Consider the following 19538-nt stretch of genomic DNA (forward strand, 5'->3'; position numbering starts at 1 on the left):
TCAGCTTTTCTGCTGTCACGGTCTTCCATCTTTGTAGCATGTCAAGGTATGCTACCTAGGATGGGCAGACTGCTCACTGTAGTCACAGCTGGCCCTGTTTTTAGAATACGTAACATTGGGGGCATTTTTTTGACATGAACCAGCTCCCCATTCTAAGTCTCTTCTGTCTTTAACTTCCCCCTGACACCTGGGGGAGGACACAGTTATAGAGGAGGTGCTGCTTGAAATCATGGCAGCTCAGCTGTGAGCCTGAAAAAAGAGTCCAGAGAATATCAGAGACACCAACTCAAGGTCCAGACTTAAAAGATCTCCTGAATAAACCAATCAAAGATTCACCACTTTCCAGATTTCGTATGTGAAACAACTGCCTCTATTATTTAAACCTGAAATCTGGATCTGTAATTAATAATGGTGTGACCTTGAGCAAAGCACTCAACCTCTTGGCACCTATTTCTTTACCCAAAAAATCTCAATAGTAATAATACTTCACAAGGTGATTGTGACCATTAAATAGTATGTAAACACAGTGTATTTCTTAAACCACAGTTAAATAATCAATAAATATTAGTTTAATATTATTTATATTATCAGTTGGGTATTTGGCTGCTTCTAAGCATAAATTATTCCTGATACAGATATTCACTTAAAGATATAAATGACTGATGGTAACCCCCAAATTATTTTGCAAGCTTCTAAGATTCTTCTCTTTAACAGAAGGCAATGAGTATTTATTGAGCCCTTTCTAAGGGCAAGACTCTGTTGTAGACACCTAAGGAATGCATAAAATGAACTGGGATTTGTAGACTCCTTGTATCAATGGGAGGGACATCTGGGAGGGGCAGAGGAATGCTTCTGCTAGATCTTGATATCACAAGATATACGCACTTTCCCTTGGACATATGAGTAGGTATATGCTTTGCCCTCTATTTGGCTAAAAAGGTAATGATAATGTGGCGCCTGGGTGGCTCAGTGGGTTAAAGCCTCTGCCTTCAGCTCAGGTCATGATCCCAGTGTCCTGGGATCAAGCCCCACGTCAGGCTCTCTCCTCTGCGGGGAGCCTGCTTCCTCCTCTGTCTCTCTCTGCCTGTCTCTCTGCCTACTTGTGATTTATTTCTTTCTGTCAAATAAATTTTTTAAAAAATCTTTAAAAAAAAAAAAAGAAGGTAATGACAAGACTCTCCATTCACGCATCGCAACCACTCCACTTAAACATCTAAGTAACAGTGATACCTCTACAGCATATTTTGTGTATTCGCCTTTTCCTATCTGAAGTTTTACTGTGATCTTGGCACCTTCTACCGTGGCATCACCGTGCCCCCCACAGTCTCCACTCTTGGCCTCTTCATACTGCCTTCTTTCTTTTCAGCATACGTTAGGAAACATTGTACATCAATATCCAGTCATCTCAAAGAGCTTTGTTCTCTGCCCTCAGGCTGTTCAATTTTAACCACAGCATATGGCCTTGGATCCCCTGCTAGAAGTTGGACAAGGAGATACTGGCCTTCGAGTCAATCTGCTTTGGGTTCAGCTGCTTTACCAGAGGAGCAATTTAACATCCTGGGCCAAATTTGTATCCTCATTCTGTTTTGGCTTCATCGGACTTAAATGTTTACAGGCTGAGATAAAGCAATGGAAATGACAGAATATCTTAGCAACTGTTGGTGCTAGATTAGATTTCTCCCAACTTCTGATGACTTGTCAATATGTCTTTCCTAGGAGTCCTGTTAATTTTCTTCCTCTTCATCCCACATCTTTATAGTCAGCAAAACAGCTCTCCCTGATTTTTTCTTTCTTTCTTTCCTTTATTTGAAGAATCATTTTTCCCCTGGCCATTTGCTTTCTTCTAAATAGTGAGTTTTCTTCAGCAGCTACAAGAATAAATCTACTGGCTCCCATTTACTCTCCGTTCCTCCCACGGGATGGTCACTTCAGGAAGCCAAGCAGGAGGTGTTCCTCTAAGTACAATGAAGTGTCACATGAGGCTGCTCACCTCTGATTGTCCCACAACTAGCCCAGGGCTGCAGCTTCCCTCACATGCACCTGGAATGGGTAGGGCTGCTGCATTTCACTGCAGAGGAGGGCGGAGGTGACTCCCGCATGGCATGAGCTCCTTTCTCTCGAGCCCTCCCCCCTCACTGGTTCCTGACGGTCCTCAGTCTTCCCTGCTGACCATGCTGAAGGCTAAACTGCAGCAGATTAAGGACTGGTAGGAAGATTCCTGTCCATTCTACAGATTCCAAAGATAAATTATGAGGCTGTAGGCTAATTGCCTGACAATCCAGAAAAGCAGGATTCCAGGCAAATAACAATACTTTTCAGAAAAATGACCCAACTCTTATACCCTGGAGCCCCCAGTTTCCAGGAAGTGAGAAAACGGTTAACACCAAACTGGAAAATGACTTCTGGGTCTGTTTTTTCTGAGTATTGGTTCTGTCTTGTTTTGTGTGGAAGGTGCAGATTTGGGATAAAGGTGGAATTTGTCCTGTGTCTGTCTTGCTTGCTCTGTAAGCCCTGATCCAGAAGACAGCCCCTGGGCTGGGGGAGCTGTGAGCGGGCCTATGGGCCTGGGGCCTCTGTGCCTAGAATGGTCTAACAGGGTGGTGGGAAATCATGTGGGGAGGAGACAACGGAAACCTGGGTAGCTGCAGGCACTCCCAGAGGACTGAAGATGCTCTGCTGCTGGGCCGTGCTCTGCAGTCTTCCCTAAAGCTAAATAAATGCACTGGTGGATAAAGTTAATTGTGTTTGCACATTTGACCACCAACTTGAACTTGTGTCCACCACTGCAGAGAGTGAAGAAACAATTCAGCTACGAAGTACTCTACAGGTAGGAAACTGTCTGTATTAAAAAAGCAATGGAACATCGTTGACATAAGAACACCCTGGTTATAGCTATATTCAGGGTCTATTGTCCTGGAGTTTCACCCTTTACCCTGGCCCCACTGCCCTCGTCTCCACACGTGAGGGAAGGCTCTCTGTCAGCCTTCTGCAAAAGTCAGCTTCTCAGGGCTCCCTAGGAATCGGACAGGTCCTGTGCCGTTCCTCAGGGGCCAAAACTCACACAGGGCCTTCTCTCCTGCCCTGCTCATTCTGTCTGGATCCCAGTTTCTTGACCTTCAAAATGAAGAAAGAAAAAATGATTAAAAACACACACACACACACACACACACACACACACACACACACAACTAGAACTAAATTATTTCATCACTTGTTTTGATCAAATTTGATTCATAGAATTCTTTCAACATTTCTAAACTCTGATTTGACATTTGTAGAGAGTAGGTGTCCCCCAGGCAGTGACCCTGTAATTTGTATTTTGTACGAATCAAACACCTAAATCAGCTGGTACTAAAATAGTGGTGGGGGCAGAGGGAAGGCCAGGAAAGTGTTGCCTTTGAAGTCTTTTTTGTCTTTGATGGTGTTAGGAGTGAGCTTCTGCTGTTACCATGCCAGCAGTCTTTGGAGAGTCAATAAGATACTTGTCTATGGCTGAGGGGAGCTTTTTTTTCCCCCCAAGATTATCAATATAATGAAAAAAAGTCAAGCGGAAATGATTCTAGATAATGGCTGAGCTGGAAATATTGGTCTCAGTTAAACAACATCAGAAAGGCTCCATTTCCGCTTCGTCAATAGCAAGCGAAGTAGCCGACCAAATACCATTTATGTCTGTAAAGAAAGAGAACAAAAGAAGGAAGCACCCACCGGTTAGTTCACCTACTCTGAGACCTGCTTGCCATCCATCACTTTTACCAGATGCCCACATAGATCAGAACTGTTCGTGCCTTTCCAACTTTTTTGACTACAATCAACTAAAAAAGATTTATTTTAGATCTTGACTCAGTATGTTATATTTTCCATTTTATTTTTGAATGCAGGCTGTGACCCACTAAATTGCTTTCATGACCCCACAAATAGGTTGTATCCTACAGTTTAGAAGTCACTGAACCAGACCATGTGAGAACCTTCCAGGAATTGCATTAAATTTTATTAATTATCCTCACCCAGGATGAGTTTAGATGACTTAGTTGATTGGACTCCAGGGGAAACTCAAGACCCCTACCGTCTCATTCTTACCCACTCCTCCTCCAAGGAGGATCTTTCTCTAGATTGACCTAATTCCAGGACAAGGTGTTAGGACTCAGTCTAGTGAGTGGAACCTTCTAAGGGATGGAGAGGTTGAACACAAAGAGAAGAGGCATTTTCACAGGAAAGGTCAGAGACAGGCAACGGAATACCTCCTTCTTCACTCTTGGGAACTAACTCTCTCAGTTTCCCTCTGCTCTTCTCTCTGCTGAGGGATATTGTGGGTGATTCTCCCCAAAATTGTGGAGTGTCAAAATCCAATGGAATCAAGCAAAGTAGTTCTTTCAGCCTGCTTGAGTTTTAGACATCAGCAGGGCCAGAGTAAGTATTGTTTCTTAATGTGGTGATGAAGTAGCTAAGAATTCTCAATAATGTTATAAACTACTGGTTCTCGAACTGGCAAAAATTCCAGCAATTAAAGAAGACTTAAGTTCTGAGTTTTTAGCCTCCATCCTATCCCATCCTCAAGAACTTGAAGGTTGCAGAGACAGCATTATTGGTAGATAGGTGTGTCAGCCTGGGAAATCATTTTTAATTATCACCTGTGTCATTTTTAGTGAAGAAAATGGTTGTGCTTAAGTGGGAGACATAGACAAGCCAAAAAGAATCTTTTTTTACCTCCTCAAATCTGACATCTGTAGATTCTTGATTTACATGGTCTACTACCCCAAAGTTAAAGATTTATAGGTAAGCCTGTTAAGTCTGAACTTGTCTCTATGAACTTATCTAAATATGAGACAGCCATCCAGGATAACATACTTTTCAATCTGACCCTATTCCAAGGTATACATGGCTGAATAATCCTCTTCGGTTCTGTTGAAATAAATTTCAAGACCCAAGATGGAGCGGACACCGCCCAGCATGCCATGTCAGCAAACCAAAGCTGAGAGAACTCTCATGTCCTTATAAATGTTCGGCTTGACCAAAAACACTGTAGATCCAGTCAGTCAATCCCCAGACGCAAAGGCAATTCTGAGCTCCATACTTCACTTCTTTTTTTTTTTTTTTAATTTCTTTTCAGCGTAACAGTATTCATTGTTTTTACACCACACCCAGTGCTCCATGCAATCTGTGCCCTCTCTAATACCCACCACCTCGCTCCCCCAACCTCCCACCCCCCGCCCCTTCAAAACCCTCGGGTTGTTTTTCAGAGTCCACAGTCTCTCATGGTTCATCTCCCCTTCCAATTTCCCCCAACTCCCTTCTCCTCTCTATCTCCCCATGTCCTCCATGTTATTTGTTATGCTCCACAAATAAGTGAAACCATATGATAATTGACTCTCTCTGCTTGACTTATTTCACTCAGCATAATCTCTTCCAGTCCCATCCATGTTGCTACAAAAGTTGGGTATTCATCCTTTCTGATGGAGACATAATACTCCATAGTGTATATGGACCACATCTTCCTTATCCATTCATCCGTTGAAGGGCATCTTAGTTCTTTCCACAGTTTGGCGACCATGGCCATTGCTGCTATAAACATTGGGGTACAGATGGCCCTTCTTTTCACGACATCTGTATCTTTGGGGTAAATACCCAGGAGTGCAATGGCAGGGTCATAGGGAAGTTCTATTTTTAATTTCTTGAGGAATCTCCACACTGTTCTCCAAAGAGGCTGCACCAACTTGCATTCCCACCAACAGTGGAAGAGGGTTCCTCTTTTGCCACATCCTCTCCAACACATGTTGTTTCCTGTCTTGCTAATTTTGGCCATTCTAACTGGTATAAGGTGGTATCTCAATGTGGTTTTAATTTGAATCTCCCTGGCTAGTGATGATGACATACAAATGGCTATCATACTTCACTTCTTTATTCCTTCGTTGTTTTCTGTTTTTCTCTTTCTTGCTCCTTAATCTTTGTCCGAAAAATGCTTTCTGCCTCCCACCCCATTTTGCTCTTCTCTGGAGCCTTCAAAATGGAGACACCCCCTTCATGAAGTGTTAAGTAAAGTGTTTTGTGTCACCTAAATGTTTTCTCTAAATCATTTTTAATAGTTCCGACTCATCCGTGGGAGAAGAAGCAAGCTCCATGAAGACAGGAAGCTCTTCATCCCTGAATGATCCACTCACCACACAGAAACTAACCCCACTCAGTTTTATTGAAATGAATAAAAACAGGATAAATAAAACGTAGCTCAACGGTGCTGAGAAGGAAGGAGAGGAGAGGAGTTGCCTCCTTCAAAGCAAGACAGTATGCTGGAGATCCAGGGGCCCTCAGGATTTGTTGGACCAGGACCCATCGGCGATTTCAGAGCTGACACTTCCGCCTGCTGCCGTCACCCGGGTGGAACTTAGCAACATGGAACCAGACCATGAACTGGGTATCCTGCCAGCCTCCGCCAACCGTGCAGTCCTCTAAATAACCGCGATAATTGCAAACATTTGTCGAACGTTAATGATATATCAAGCCCAGCACCAAACACGGAATGAGACTCGGTGTCTTCCCATAAAAAAGAGCTACCAAAACACCATCAAATAATGACTTTCAGCTCAATATCTGGAGACAAATATGTATATGACCACAAAGGTTAAGAGCTCTGCTCCCGATTACTTAAGAGTGCCAGTCTTCTTCATTTTTAATCATCTGTTTTATTGCTACTATGTTGTCACAGCCATCACCATGGTGCCTAGCACATTTTTTATACAGTTAATGCAGATCTTTATCAAGTGTGAGAAGTGTGCTCATTTCCCCTCTTAATGCCAGGTTCCCTCCATGAATTGTCTCTGACGGCTGCAGTGGGATGAATACTGTGTGGGATTAATGAGAAGCCACTGGCCCCTCTGAAGTCCTTTCATTTATGGGCCCACTTGAACATTAATATGATCAAAGGATTTCAAAGAGGCCAGGGCCACTATTCACACTAACGCAAGAAACCCATCCAAGAAAGAACGGCTTTTAAAAACAAATGTATAAAGAAAGTGTAAAATAAATAAATAAATAAATAAATAAATAAATAAAAATTTTTTAAAAGATTCATTAAAAAAAAAAATGTAAAAGCCAGTTCTCAAAATTCAAACGGAATGGAGAATTTTAAACAGCTTCACATGCAACTCCGTGTTTGTTAACCAAACAATAAAGATAAAAAGATTAAAGGAGAGATTTGTTCATCCAGACGCCCTGGTTTTCTCCCGTCCTTCCCCACCAGCCCAAAGACCGTTTTTGCTGACGGCACTTTGACATGGAGCTCCATGTCACACTCAGAACACAGCATGGTGATTTCACATTGATAAATCATATGCATGTATTGGTATCTGAATATATTAAATCATGAAAGCAAGGTGATATTTCAACGCAAGCACATGAGTGGGCTTCTGCATAAAACTTCCAGCAATCAGTACTACACAAAAAAGGTAAATGTCAGGGACAGAAATTTTTGTCCTTAAATAAATAAAAGAACTTTAGTGAAATAAGCCATGTCTCATTTCTAGCTTGACTTCTGGCTGCCTAAAGGCCTCTGTACATCTTCTGGGGTTTTGCATGGAGAAAAGCCCACTTTATTTAACAGGGTGAGGTGACTCCGAATGGAGCCCATGATATTTTTTGGTGGGTGAAGTATTGTTCACTGAAGTTAAAGGAAGACGTTATTTTTAAGTCTGCAAGCAGTTTTTCTACTTTTCTAGAGAAGAAGTCTTAAATTCTTTGAGTAAAAACTTCTCTTATGATTTAAGAACATTTTTTCCATGAACTTTATTCATACAAAGATAAAGTGAAGATCTTATTCTGGAATGGAGATGACAGACTCAGTGCTGCTAAACAGCTCGAGCCGATTGTTGTGATCAGTATCTTTGAGGAAGCAGCCTAGTTTAATGGTTTACATGAAGATCGTGGAATTATACCTAGGTTCAAATCTGAGCTTCCTCCATTTACTAGCTATGTGACTCACAATTTACCAACCTCTTTGTGCCTCAGTTTTCTCATCTGTAAAACTGGAAAGCAGTCCTCCTCATGGGGCAGCAACATACAATACCACTGGGAGCCCAGGCTATAGTGCTTCTGGCAACACAGTCCCCTGCAACCTATTGCAAGGTATGACTTTGGCGATGGTCCTGGTTGCCAGGCCTCTGTACATTCCTGTCCTTGTCCAAAACCTGGATCTTTCTATCATTTCTGAGCTCTACCCAATGTCCTTCAAAGAAATGTCCTTATTAGTGGTGCCTGGCTGTCTCAGCTGGTAGAGCATCCAGCACTTGATCTCAGGGTCATGAGTTCAAGCCTCATGTTGGGTGTAGAGATTACTTTAAAAACAGCAACAACAAATAAAAGTCTCTGGGTAGCTCAGTCGGTTAAATGTCAGACACTTGATCTTAGCTCAGGTCTTGATCTCAGGGTCATGAGTTCATGCCCTGTGTTAGGCATGAAGCCTAATTAAAAAATAAAATAAAATAAAATAAAAGCCTTTATCTACTTAAGTTAACACAAGCTGGTTTTTGTTGTCTGTAGCCAGGAATCTTAACCACTACAATCAAGTCACCTGGATTATACTTGAAACCTGGAAACAACTTAAGGTGACTCTTCCTCAAAAAAACAAAAAATAAAACACTAATAATAGAATACTTTAAAAAGAACAATTTAAATTTGGTTCAAAAACACAGTCTTACAGAGAGGACCAGAGAATTATCCCCCTAGGTGAATTGCCAGGTCCTAAATATTTCTCCAAGTTCAACAGTTTTCACCAGACATTGCCTGCCCTTAGCAGGGTCATTGTGATGACATCTCTAATTGGAACAACATATGCTCAAAGAAGTGTTGTGCAATGCATCAAGTCCATAATTATGTACAAATCCCTGTTAGCTTAGATGGCTGACTGACTAGCCATACCCCCATCCAAAGGATGGCCCATGAGCCCGAGAATCTCTGCCCCAGTATGCCTCCCAGCCAACCAGTTCAACACCAGAGAGGTTGCCCTATAGTTACTTGTCTAAGCCAAACATTTTGCTGCAGTGAAATGAAAAATAAAAGAGCGAGATTCTCATAAAGCTGAATTTACTCTGTTTAAAGAATTGGTCTTTGTGAAAATAATTATGTCCTACATTACTCTTTATGCCAAAAATGTCCAACTCTTTGTGAAATAATCATGAATGAAAATCATAATTCGAAGAGGATTTTAATCTCATTATTTGGCAAAGTAAAAAGTTGAAAACCATTTTTTTTTCATTTGTTTAAGAAATCAGAAAACTTGGAGCCTCTGACTGAAGGAACACCCCGACCCCTCCCAGGGTACTCTACTTATTATCATTAGTCACACTCCACTGATTCTCTGGTAACCAACACAGCTAAAGAGTAGGACTTATATTAAATGGAGCAATTGCACTAGACTAAGGCAAGGATGATAACTGGTGACCCTCGCCATAGAGCATCAGAGACCTCAAAAGGAGAGGGGAGACACATTCACAACGACCAGAAACGGACTCCTGTTCTCCTTCCAAGGAATAGTCACAGAGCACTTTGTGTCCAGTAGTGCTCTATACAGGGATTTTTTTTTTTTTTTTTTTTTGCTACCTGACTTCATTTGTGATTTTTTTTTAACTTCTTTCCATTGCAAGGAAGAGGCATTCAATTCACATCTGTCTTAGCTCTATCTCCAGTGCACTGAGAGGTTACATGTTATGAAAATAAACTTCTTTCATCAAGATTTTTTCCTTCCTGGCATAGGTCAACCAGATTCTGCTGCTTTCCCATTATCCCAAGTGCGTATGACATATTTAAGACCTTGTTCTTGTCCTCATGATTACAAGTACTTGTGTAGAAATTTTCTTTTGCCTAATTTTTGCATTTATTCATTTGACATTGAGCACCTACCATGTGCCGTGCACTGTGGTGAAAAAGGCATATAGGACACAAAGTCCCTACTCACCAGTCTTGTAACTACTCTAAGGGCTAATTTGACCTTTTTCGACTGGTACCTTTAAAAACACACTATTGTAGAAACCGTTTTAATAATGAAAATACATGTAAATATTTATCATTCATCACTTCTTCAGAAAATTTCAAATTTGATTCAAGAGACTTCCTAAATACACTGGCTAAAGTTGGAAGACCCCAGGGAAGCTTTGCAGGAATAGTGAGTGGAAATACTATTTGAAGTGTGAGGCTCAGGATACCGCCTTTCTCCAACTTGAGGTAAAACCACAGGAGGTATCTGAGGAGAGAGCGGGCAGAAAAAGTAAAGATATAATTGAATCATTAGGATTTGTTATAATCATCAGGGGAACAGAAAGGAGAGACAGGAGTAAGGGTCAGGGAGAGGAATGAAATATCTACAAAAGATAGCAGCTCTTCTGTAAACCCCACATGTGAGCCAGGGAGAAAGCTGATAGACTCTGTCGTGCCCCAGAGGGCAGAAGTAGGACAAACAGAACTAACTCTGGTGTTTCATTTGAACAATTACCAAAGAACAGTGCTTTCAGAGGCACTGCCTTCAGAAGTGATGAGCCTCCCATTACTGGTGTTGGTAAACTGAGGCTAGATGAAGCCTGGCAGCCATACTGCCAAAGAGACTCCCACTCTGGATGAGAAGATAAATAGCATAATCTACTCTTTCAGTAGTAGAAATACTAGCAGAAGTGCCTAAAGAGTTACACCAACTCATTTTACATATAAAATAACCTCTCCCAATATGAATTTTTATAGTTTGAATAAAGAGCTAGCTTTTTATATATCATCACAAATCACTGACGCCCTCCAAGGGCTCTGCCATTAGAACGTTTTTACCCAAAGGGAGCACAGACCAGGGAAGTCATTCATTACTATGTCATCTCTTCTATAGAACAAATATTCTTAGTATTCCTTTCATCACAAGAGACCTCCTCAGAACTAATACTTTAGTTATGAGCATGGTAACTAGAGCCAGCCAGGGACCTGACTAAGAAATGTTATTTTGTCACCATTTGCTCTACTCATTATTCTTCTCTTCATATTTAAACTCTTCACCAAATTAGAAGACATTTTGTAACAGAGTTACTACAGGGTTGCATCTGACAGTCACAATGAATAAAAAAGAAAAGATTTTCAAAGGCCTACTATGTCCCAAAGAGCTCAGCATGGCTTAAGTGATAATTAGATGAAAAGCTAAGGCAATATATGGTCTTTATGTTGTAGAATGAGGCATGATATATCAGTATATAAGATACAGAAAAATGGATCAAAAAAACATTCAACCTTCTCATTATTTTGTGTGGCTTCCTCTTTTACAAATACTCTGACTCTATCGTCTCATAACATTATCAGAACAAAGCTACAAGTTGTCAAAGAAAGTATTGTTATCCCTGTTTTAAGTGAGACTTTGAGAGGCTGGTGAGCCCAAGATTGCAGAACTACTACTACTTCAAACCCGAAGCCTGTGACCCTTCCTGATGACCTTCAGAAAGGAGCCAGATCTGCATTTTAAAAACATACAGGGATGTGTACATCCGAACAATTATTAAATCCCCTTCCCAGTGGTCACAGCTGGGTACTGAGACAGAGAGAACTACTTGTGCTGAATGAACAAAATTACATATATAGTAGCCAATAGCTCTTCCAAATCTATAGGATGGTCTTGGCATTTTTTCAGAGGTTGTAAATCTTTGTGTACAAGAGGGAATAATCATATCTGTAGTGAGCAACCCAGGGCTAAATACGCCACTGTTCAATGTAGTTTTATAATTGGTAAGAAACTAAATGTAGGCATTACTGTGTTCTTATTTTCCTGTTCTATTTCTTTTCAACCACAGAATAAAAATGCAAAATTGAATAAATACTGCAGCTGTTTCATTATCTTCCTCTCCACCTAGATTTTCCTAATTTCTGAGTTCAACATGTACAACATGCAAATCACGTTGTAGATTCCCTCAGAATCTACGAGTCTTCCATATTTTTTGTGAATAGACCCTTCCAAATTCTTGATGCTTTCTTCCCTACAACTCCCTCTCCCCATTCCCACGCTTTCTTGCCCCAAGCCACACATTCTAATGTGTTAAATATATTTTACATATGTGTCTATCCTTGAAAGATGTTTTCATTCATGTAGTCAAAAAAAATGTTATTAAGCACCCCTTCTATCTGCCAGGCACCATTCTATAAGCTTGTACAGCTGTCAGTTTTTGCTGCATAACAAACCATCCCAAAACTTGGTGGCTTAAAAAATGACCATTCATCTAGCTCATAATTATGTAAATCGGCATTTTAAGCTGGGCTCATCTAAGCAGTTCTCTCCTAATCGTAGATGATTTCTGCTGGGCTCTCCCATGCTCTTCCAGGTCATGTGGGGACTGGCTCTATCACATCACTACAGCTTCAGCAGCTCCCTGGAGGTCTCACATCATCTAGGCTAGCCTGGGCTTCTCCACATAGCCATCTCAGGGTCCAAAGAGCAGCCAGACAGAGAAAGCCCCACAGCACAAATATTTGCAAATCTCTCACTGAATCACATTTCTTATTTTTCCGCCAGCCAGAGCAAGTCACATGGTCAAGTCCAGAATCAGTGTGAAAGGGGACCACCCAAGCACATGGGTACAGGGAGGTATGATTCATTTGGCCTTTATGACTGCAAATCATCTATTATACCAGAGATTCAAAAGTGAACAAACAGACATTGTCCCTACCCTCTGGAACATTCTTTTCTCACATCTTCCATCGGGACTTTGTATTTGTCAGCTTCCTACTGTGGCCAAGTAGACAGGTGTAAGCCAATATTCCTTTGTTGTTTTAATGTATCTGATAAGGGATAAGAACAAACATTTCTTTACACACTTAAATAGCCATTCATATTTTCCCTTCTATGAATTGGCTATTTGTGTGTCTTGCCTATTTTCTATTGGATTTCCTGCATTTTTCCTACTGATTCTAGGAGCCCAATGTATATTAGGTAACAAACTCATATATTCAAAGATGAAGGAAGCTGTGTAACGGTCAAGTCTCCATAGCTTGTATATTATTTCACTGTGAATCTATCATAGAGAGAGACATATGTATAAAGCATATATGTAAAATTTAAAGAATAGTTATAGAGACCCTTGTGCCACTGCCCCAGTGAACTCACCATTTATTATTTCTTTCTGATTTGAGATGCTGCTTTTAGCATACACAATTATCATTGTATACTTGAATCTATTTCTGGGCTTTTATTTTGTTTCTTTTCCACTTTTGAGTGCTTTTATCAAGAATAACCGTTGAATTTTGTCAAATGCCTTTCGGCATAGCTGACAATGCTCATAGGATTTTCTTCTCATATTGAACCACATTTTGTATTCCTGGAATAAATTCCATTTAATCTTGTTGTCTCATTTTTTTTAATGTGCTGGGGATCTCTCCTTGCTGACATTTAACTTAGGGTTTAACCTCAGTATTGGCAAATAAAATTGATTCAAAGTTTTTGTTTTCTGCATTATTTGCCGGAACTCGTTATACTGGTTACAGAGTGCTATGCCTATTTGTCTATAAGCTGGAGCAGTTTAAATAGCTTTGAAATTATCTGCATTTTAAAAATGAGGTAGACTTTGGATGTTTTTCCAAAGCAGAGCTCCTCTATCCTATATCCTTCAGGAAAATCAGCCTGTTTAGAGTATCAGGTTTTTTTCTAGACTTATGATAAATAAATTATATTTTCCAAGAAATTTGTCATTTTTATTATACTTTCCAATTTGTTTGCAAAGACTTGAACAAAGTAGTCCCTTGCCTTTTAATTTCCTTTGTTTTCCTGGTTATTTGCCCTTTAGCCATTTCATTGGTCATATTCACACATTGTTCACAGTTGCACCTTTTTTCTTGGCTCAGTTAGACTTCTGTTTACCTAATTTATTGTTGATTTCAAAGAATAATCTTTTGCCTTTATTTATTAGTTTTACCATTTTCCTATATTCTAACTTATTGATTTATTCTTATATCTCTATTAATTTTTCTGTGCACTATCTTTTCATTTATTTTGTTGTCTTTTTCATACTTCTTGAGTTGAATGCTTAATTCTAATTTTGTTTCATTCCTTTACACAGGCCCTCAGGTTGTATCTCCTGCAAACACTGCTCAGCGGTGCCCCATAGCTGCCGTTACACAAAGGCTTCCTTCTCATTAGTTTCTGGAGGGTCTGCAATTTTGATTTATAGCTTGTCTTTGAACCAAGAGTTGTTTAGAAAAGAATATCTTATTTCCTAAGAGATAAGGCTTTCATTTTTGGAGATTTTTAAAATTAATGTCTAGCTGTTCTAGTTTAGCAAGGAATGTTTTTGCATAATTTTTACTTTTTTAGTTTATTGTGGTTATCTTTGTGAATTTTTTAACACTGGTTCATGAGTATTTGAAAAGAAAGAATGTTCTACGTTTGCACAGTTATAGAACTTTACACAAATGTACATACAAATATAAAACATAAGAATATTAATGTTGCTATTCCTATGATATATTAATTAGGTCCACTTAATATCTTATTAAAGTTTCCTATGTTCTTACTTACTTGCTGATTTTTATTTTCAAATGTTTTTACAGTCCTTTATAGGAGAAGTTCTAGTAATTGTGCTAATGGTATAGGCTAACTTTTTGTTAGGATTCGAACACAACATTTATTGGCCGTAACATTTACATCTTAAATGTAGGTTTCTTTTTTTCTTTTTTCCCAGTCACTGAGCTATAACTGACATGTAACATTGTGTTAGGTTTAAGGTATACAATGTGTTGATTTGATACACTTACATACTGCAAAATGATTACCACTAAAACATTAGCTAACATCTCCAACCTGTCACATAATTACCACTTCTTTTTTGTGGCAAGAACATTTAAGATTTACTCTCCTGGCAACTTTCAAGTATATAATCAGTATTGTTAACTATAATCACCATGCTATATATTATATCCCTAGGACTTGTTAATCTTATAACTGGAGGTTTATACCCTTTGACAAATATCCCCCCATTTCCCTCACCACCACCCTCCCCACCGCCGGCTCCAGGCAAGCACCATTCTACTCTCTGTTTCTCTGAGTTCAGCTTTTTTAGATTCCATATATAAGTGATATCACACAGTATGCGTCTTTTTCTGAATTATTTCACTTAGCATAATGCTCTCTGAGCACTTTTTCATGTACCTGTTGGCCATTTGAATGCTTTCTTTGGCAAGAATGTCTATTCAGTTCTTCTTACTATTTTTTAATTGCAGTTTGTTTTTTTCCTATTGAGTTGTATGAGTTCCTTTTGTATTTTGGATATTAGCTCTACTTATCAGACATATAGTTGCAAATACTTTCTTCCATTCTATAGGTTACCTTTTCATTTTGGTGATTGCTTCCTTTTCTGTGGAGGAGCTTTTTAGTTTGACCTAGTTCTACTTATTTATATTTGCTTTTGTTGCTTGAGTTTTGGGTGTCATATCCAAGAAATTGCTGGCGAGACCAATGTCAAGGAGCTCTTCCTCTGTGTTTCTTTTAGGAGTTTTATAGTTTCATACATTATGTTTAGGTCTTTAATCAATTTCAGATTAATTTCTTTGAGTGGTATAGGATAGGGGTCCAATTTCACTCTTCTGCTTGTGGTTAGGTGGAGGCTAACATTTATTGAATGCCTGCTATGTGTCAGATAACGTTAAGATCTTTAGCTAGATTATCTCATTATCCTGCTAGTTCTATTCTTGTTCAAGCCCTCATCTTTCACCTAACCTACCACAGTGCTCTAAATTTGTCTCCCAATATGTCTATGTCCCACTCAAACTCCTACTCCACAGAGCACAGCATCTAAATGGTCATCGGGTTGTGCTCTGAAAACTTCAAGCTGTGATTCTCAGGTTATGCTCCTTCAATTCAATTCTCTGAGGGTAGGGTCCAGGAAACTGCACTTTTAAGAAATACCTTGGAATGTCATTACACAGACTAAAGTTTAGAACCACTTGTCTATAGAAAAAAACATAACATCTTTTAGGTACAGCACAGTATTCCATTTTTTAAGGAAAAATATATACTTATAATTGCTTAGATAATTGCTGGGTAATAAGTTAGTATTACTTGGGAAATATATAATACAAAATATACAAAGTGAACAATGAAAACTCCTGCTTTACCATCCCCCAACCTCATTCCTCTCCCCAGAGATAACCAATATTTGGTGGGCACTGATTCAGTCCTCTTTTTGTTTATTTAGACCTTTATATGTCTACTTATATACACATACTACATATATATATGTCTATACATATATATACACATACACATATTTATATACACACATACATGCTTTCTATATATATAGTGTAAATGTATAGTATAGTATATGTATGGTATATATGTATACAGTATATGTATAATATACCTATAGTATATATACTATATATAGCATATATGTATGTATATGTATAATATATATATACACATGTATAGTACATGTATAGTGTATGTATATGTATAATATATAGTGTATGCACACTGTGTGTGTGTGTGTGTATATATATATATACACATATAGTGTATATGTATTATAATAGAGGTCTACTTTGTTCTGTTTAACAGCTGTATGGTGTTGCATGTGTGGATAATTTATTTACTAACTCTTCAGTTGGCAGATATTTAGATTGTTTCCAATATTTCACTCATTACAAACAGTGCTACAGTAAATACTCTTGTGCATGTGCCCAAGTATTTATTTACAGTAGATTCATAGAAATTCAACGACTCAGCTAAAGCATATGTGCATGTATCAATTAGGACTCTTCGAGTTGCAAGTGCAAGAAGACTCGATCTAGACCAATAGACGTGAAGAGGGAAATTACAGGCTGGTTTTATTCAAACTCCAGGGGAGGAGCTTGCTTTAGGAAAGAGTTGATCCAATGGATCCCATTTCTTCCCATCTATCTTCTGTCTTCCCTAATATTTACTTCCTCCTAAGGATAATTCACCTCATTAATCCCAGTTAGCTGCCAGTACAGGGCATCATGTTTCTTCCATTTACTTTCAGCAAGGATGGAGAAAGGGCTTTGGTCCTAAATTCTAAGCAAAAGTCTTGAGATTCTCCCTGATTTGGTTAGTTTAGGCCATATGTCCACTTCCGCACCATCAATCATCGTGCCCAGAGAGACAGAATGTCCTATGGACATTCAGAACTGCTAGTCATACATCACTCCTCTGACATTGTGGGTAGAGCCAGCTTACTTAGAAGTGTTTCGATTCCAAACAGAAATCACCAGAGTGAATTATATATTTGGACAGATCAATGCCAAATTGCCTCCCAAAAATTTACACTACCACCAATCATGTATGTAAGTTGCTGTTTCTCAATATCCCCACCAAAATTTTCTGTTATTTATATTTTATTCATTTTTATCTAATGTAGTATTGATAAGCATTTTTACATGTGTTTATTGGTCTGTTCTATTTCTCCTATAAATTGCCTATTTATAACCTCCAACCATATTTCTATTTTTGAATGATTTATAGAAGTTCTGTATAAAATCTACACAATAATCAGTCATCCATTAAATATGCTGCAAATAGTTTTCTCTGTATGTTACTCGTCTTTTAACCTTATCATGCCATTCATTGTGCAGGGATAATTTTTAATTTTTATGAGGTTATATCTGTCAATCTTTATCTTTTATGGTTTCTGGTGTTTGTGTCTTGTTTTAAGAGGCCTTTTCCACCTCCAATTTTATTTTAAAAAGTTGTTCCCGTATGGTCTCTCTCCATATACATTTATAATTTCTTTTGTATTCAGCGGCTTAACTCACCTGAAGCTTATTTTTATGGATGGTTAAGATAATAGCCTATTTTTCCTTTTTTCTGAATCAGTAACTAATTTTTCATATACTATGTATCGCATAGATTATACATTCCCCTATAGATTTAAAATACCGCTTTTATTCTAAACTAAATTTCTACAGATGATGCACAAATCTGTTCTGGTCTCCCTAGTGCACCAATTTGCACCCTAGTCTCTGACACCATTTTAAATCATGTCATTAACATATGTTTTTATCATCGCTTGGCACTCTCTATAGGACATGCCAGGACCTAATTCTTTAGCATGATATATAAGAATCTCTAAGATGTGAACTTCATTTATGTCTCCAGCCTCCTCACCCATCATCTAGCCTCTCATCTTTTAGAGTTTGGTAAAACCAAATATAGATCATTCCAAATAGACATGATTTTGGAGCGCACTTTTTCTCTATTATTTCCTCTTGGATGACAGCCTCCCCTCCTTCCTTACTCAGTGACTCTTACTCATCCTCTAGAACTCAGCTCAGTCAAAATTACTTACTAACCACTCTGAACCCCCACTATCCCTGATCTCAGTTCTGTCATCTACTTCTATTAGACAGAAATAACCTCTTCATACATGTGTCCTTCCTTCCAGCTTTCCTACGACAGAGCTAACGTTTATTGTTCTTTATACCTCCACCACCTAGTATAGTCCTTGTCATAATAAGAAACATTCAAAAAATAATTGTTGAATTGAGCTATTTCTTTCCCTCATTTTATTATGACTTATATTCTCTAAAGTTTATAACTCCATCAGTAGAATAAATCAGTCTTTTTTGAGACTAAATTTGCAAGACAAACTGTAAAAGAAATTTATTCTTAGAAATTCATGTCAGCTCCATCCACCAAAAAGTACCTTATGATTGAGGGAATTTCCTTTTTCCTAGCACTTGCTTCAGAAATAGGTTATAAACACAGCCCTAGCTCAAGTATCTGATAACTGAAAACAAGTATTTCATTAAATCCAAATCACAATTATAGTAATTCATTCTGCTTTTGGTTAATTGCTTTTTATTCTTCTTCCTACATAATTCTCTTGAAGTTGAAATCCACTGCCTAGAAATTTTGAGAAATTTTAAAATTCAAATCAATGATTGATTATTTGCTCAGTTTCATATACACACACACACACACACACACACACACACACACATACATACATGCTGGAACCATATCAGGAGCTTGTCTGTTGAAGAACCCCATGAAAATAATAAAAGCACTAATGACTTATCAGTACTGAACTAAAAGTATGTGAGGATTTGGAGCAGCATAAGGAATTCTTATATTTCTTTTATTACTAGATCAGGAAAGTAGACCATAAACATAGTACTCTAAAAAACATTTACTGATCTTCTTGAACAAAAAGCCCTTATGACATTCAGTATTCTCTTCTTGTTGAAAATGCGTATTTTACAAGTGTTATCACTAAAGCTTGAACTGATCTACATTGGTTCTAGGATTCAGGAATGTCTGAGGACAGGTTGGACAAACCCAGCAAAATTACCTTCATAGAAGAGAACCAGGAACCTCTTGAGAAGGAAATTCTAAGCAGAAAGGACAGAGGAGCAGAAGTCTCATTCATCCAAGGACCAGAGGTGAAAGTGAGAGAGAAAGGGTGACTTTGAACACTTCAGAGGTTCTGCAAATCACATCACTCTGCCGCCTCACTTCCACCTGTGCAGACTCGTCATCACCTGTGTGAATCATTCTCCATCCTGATTCATTTCTAATGGACAGT

The sequence above is a fragment of the Mustela erminea genome, chromosome 6 (genome assembly GCF_009829155.1).
Source record: "Mustela erminea isolate mMusErm1 chromosome 6, mMusErm1.Pri, whole genome shotgun sequence".
NCBI lineage: Eukaryota > Metazoa > Chordata > Mammalia > Carnivora > Mustelidae > Mustela > Mustela erminea.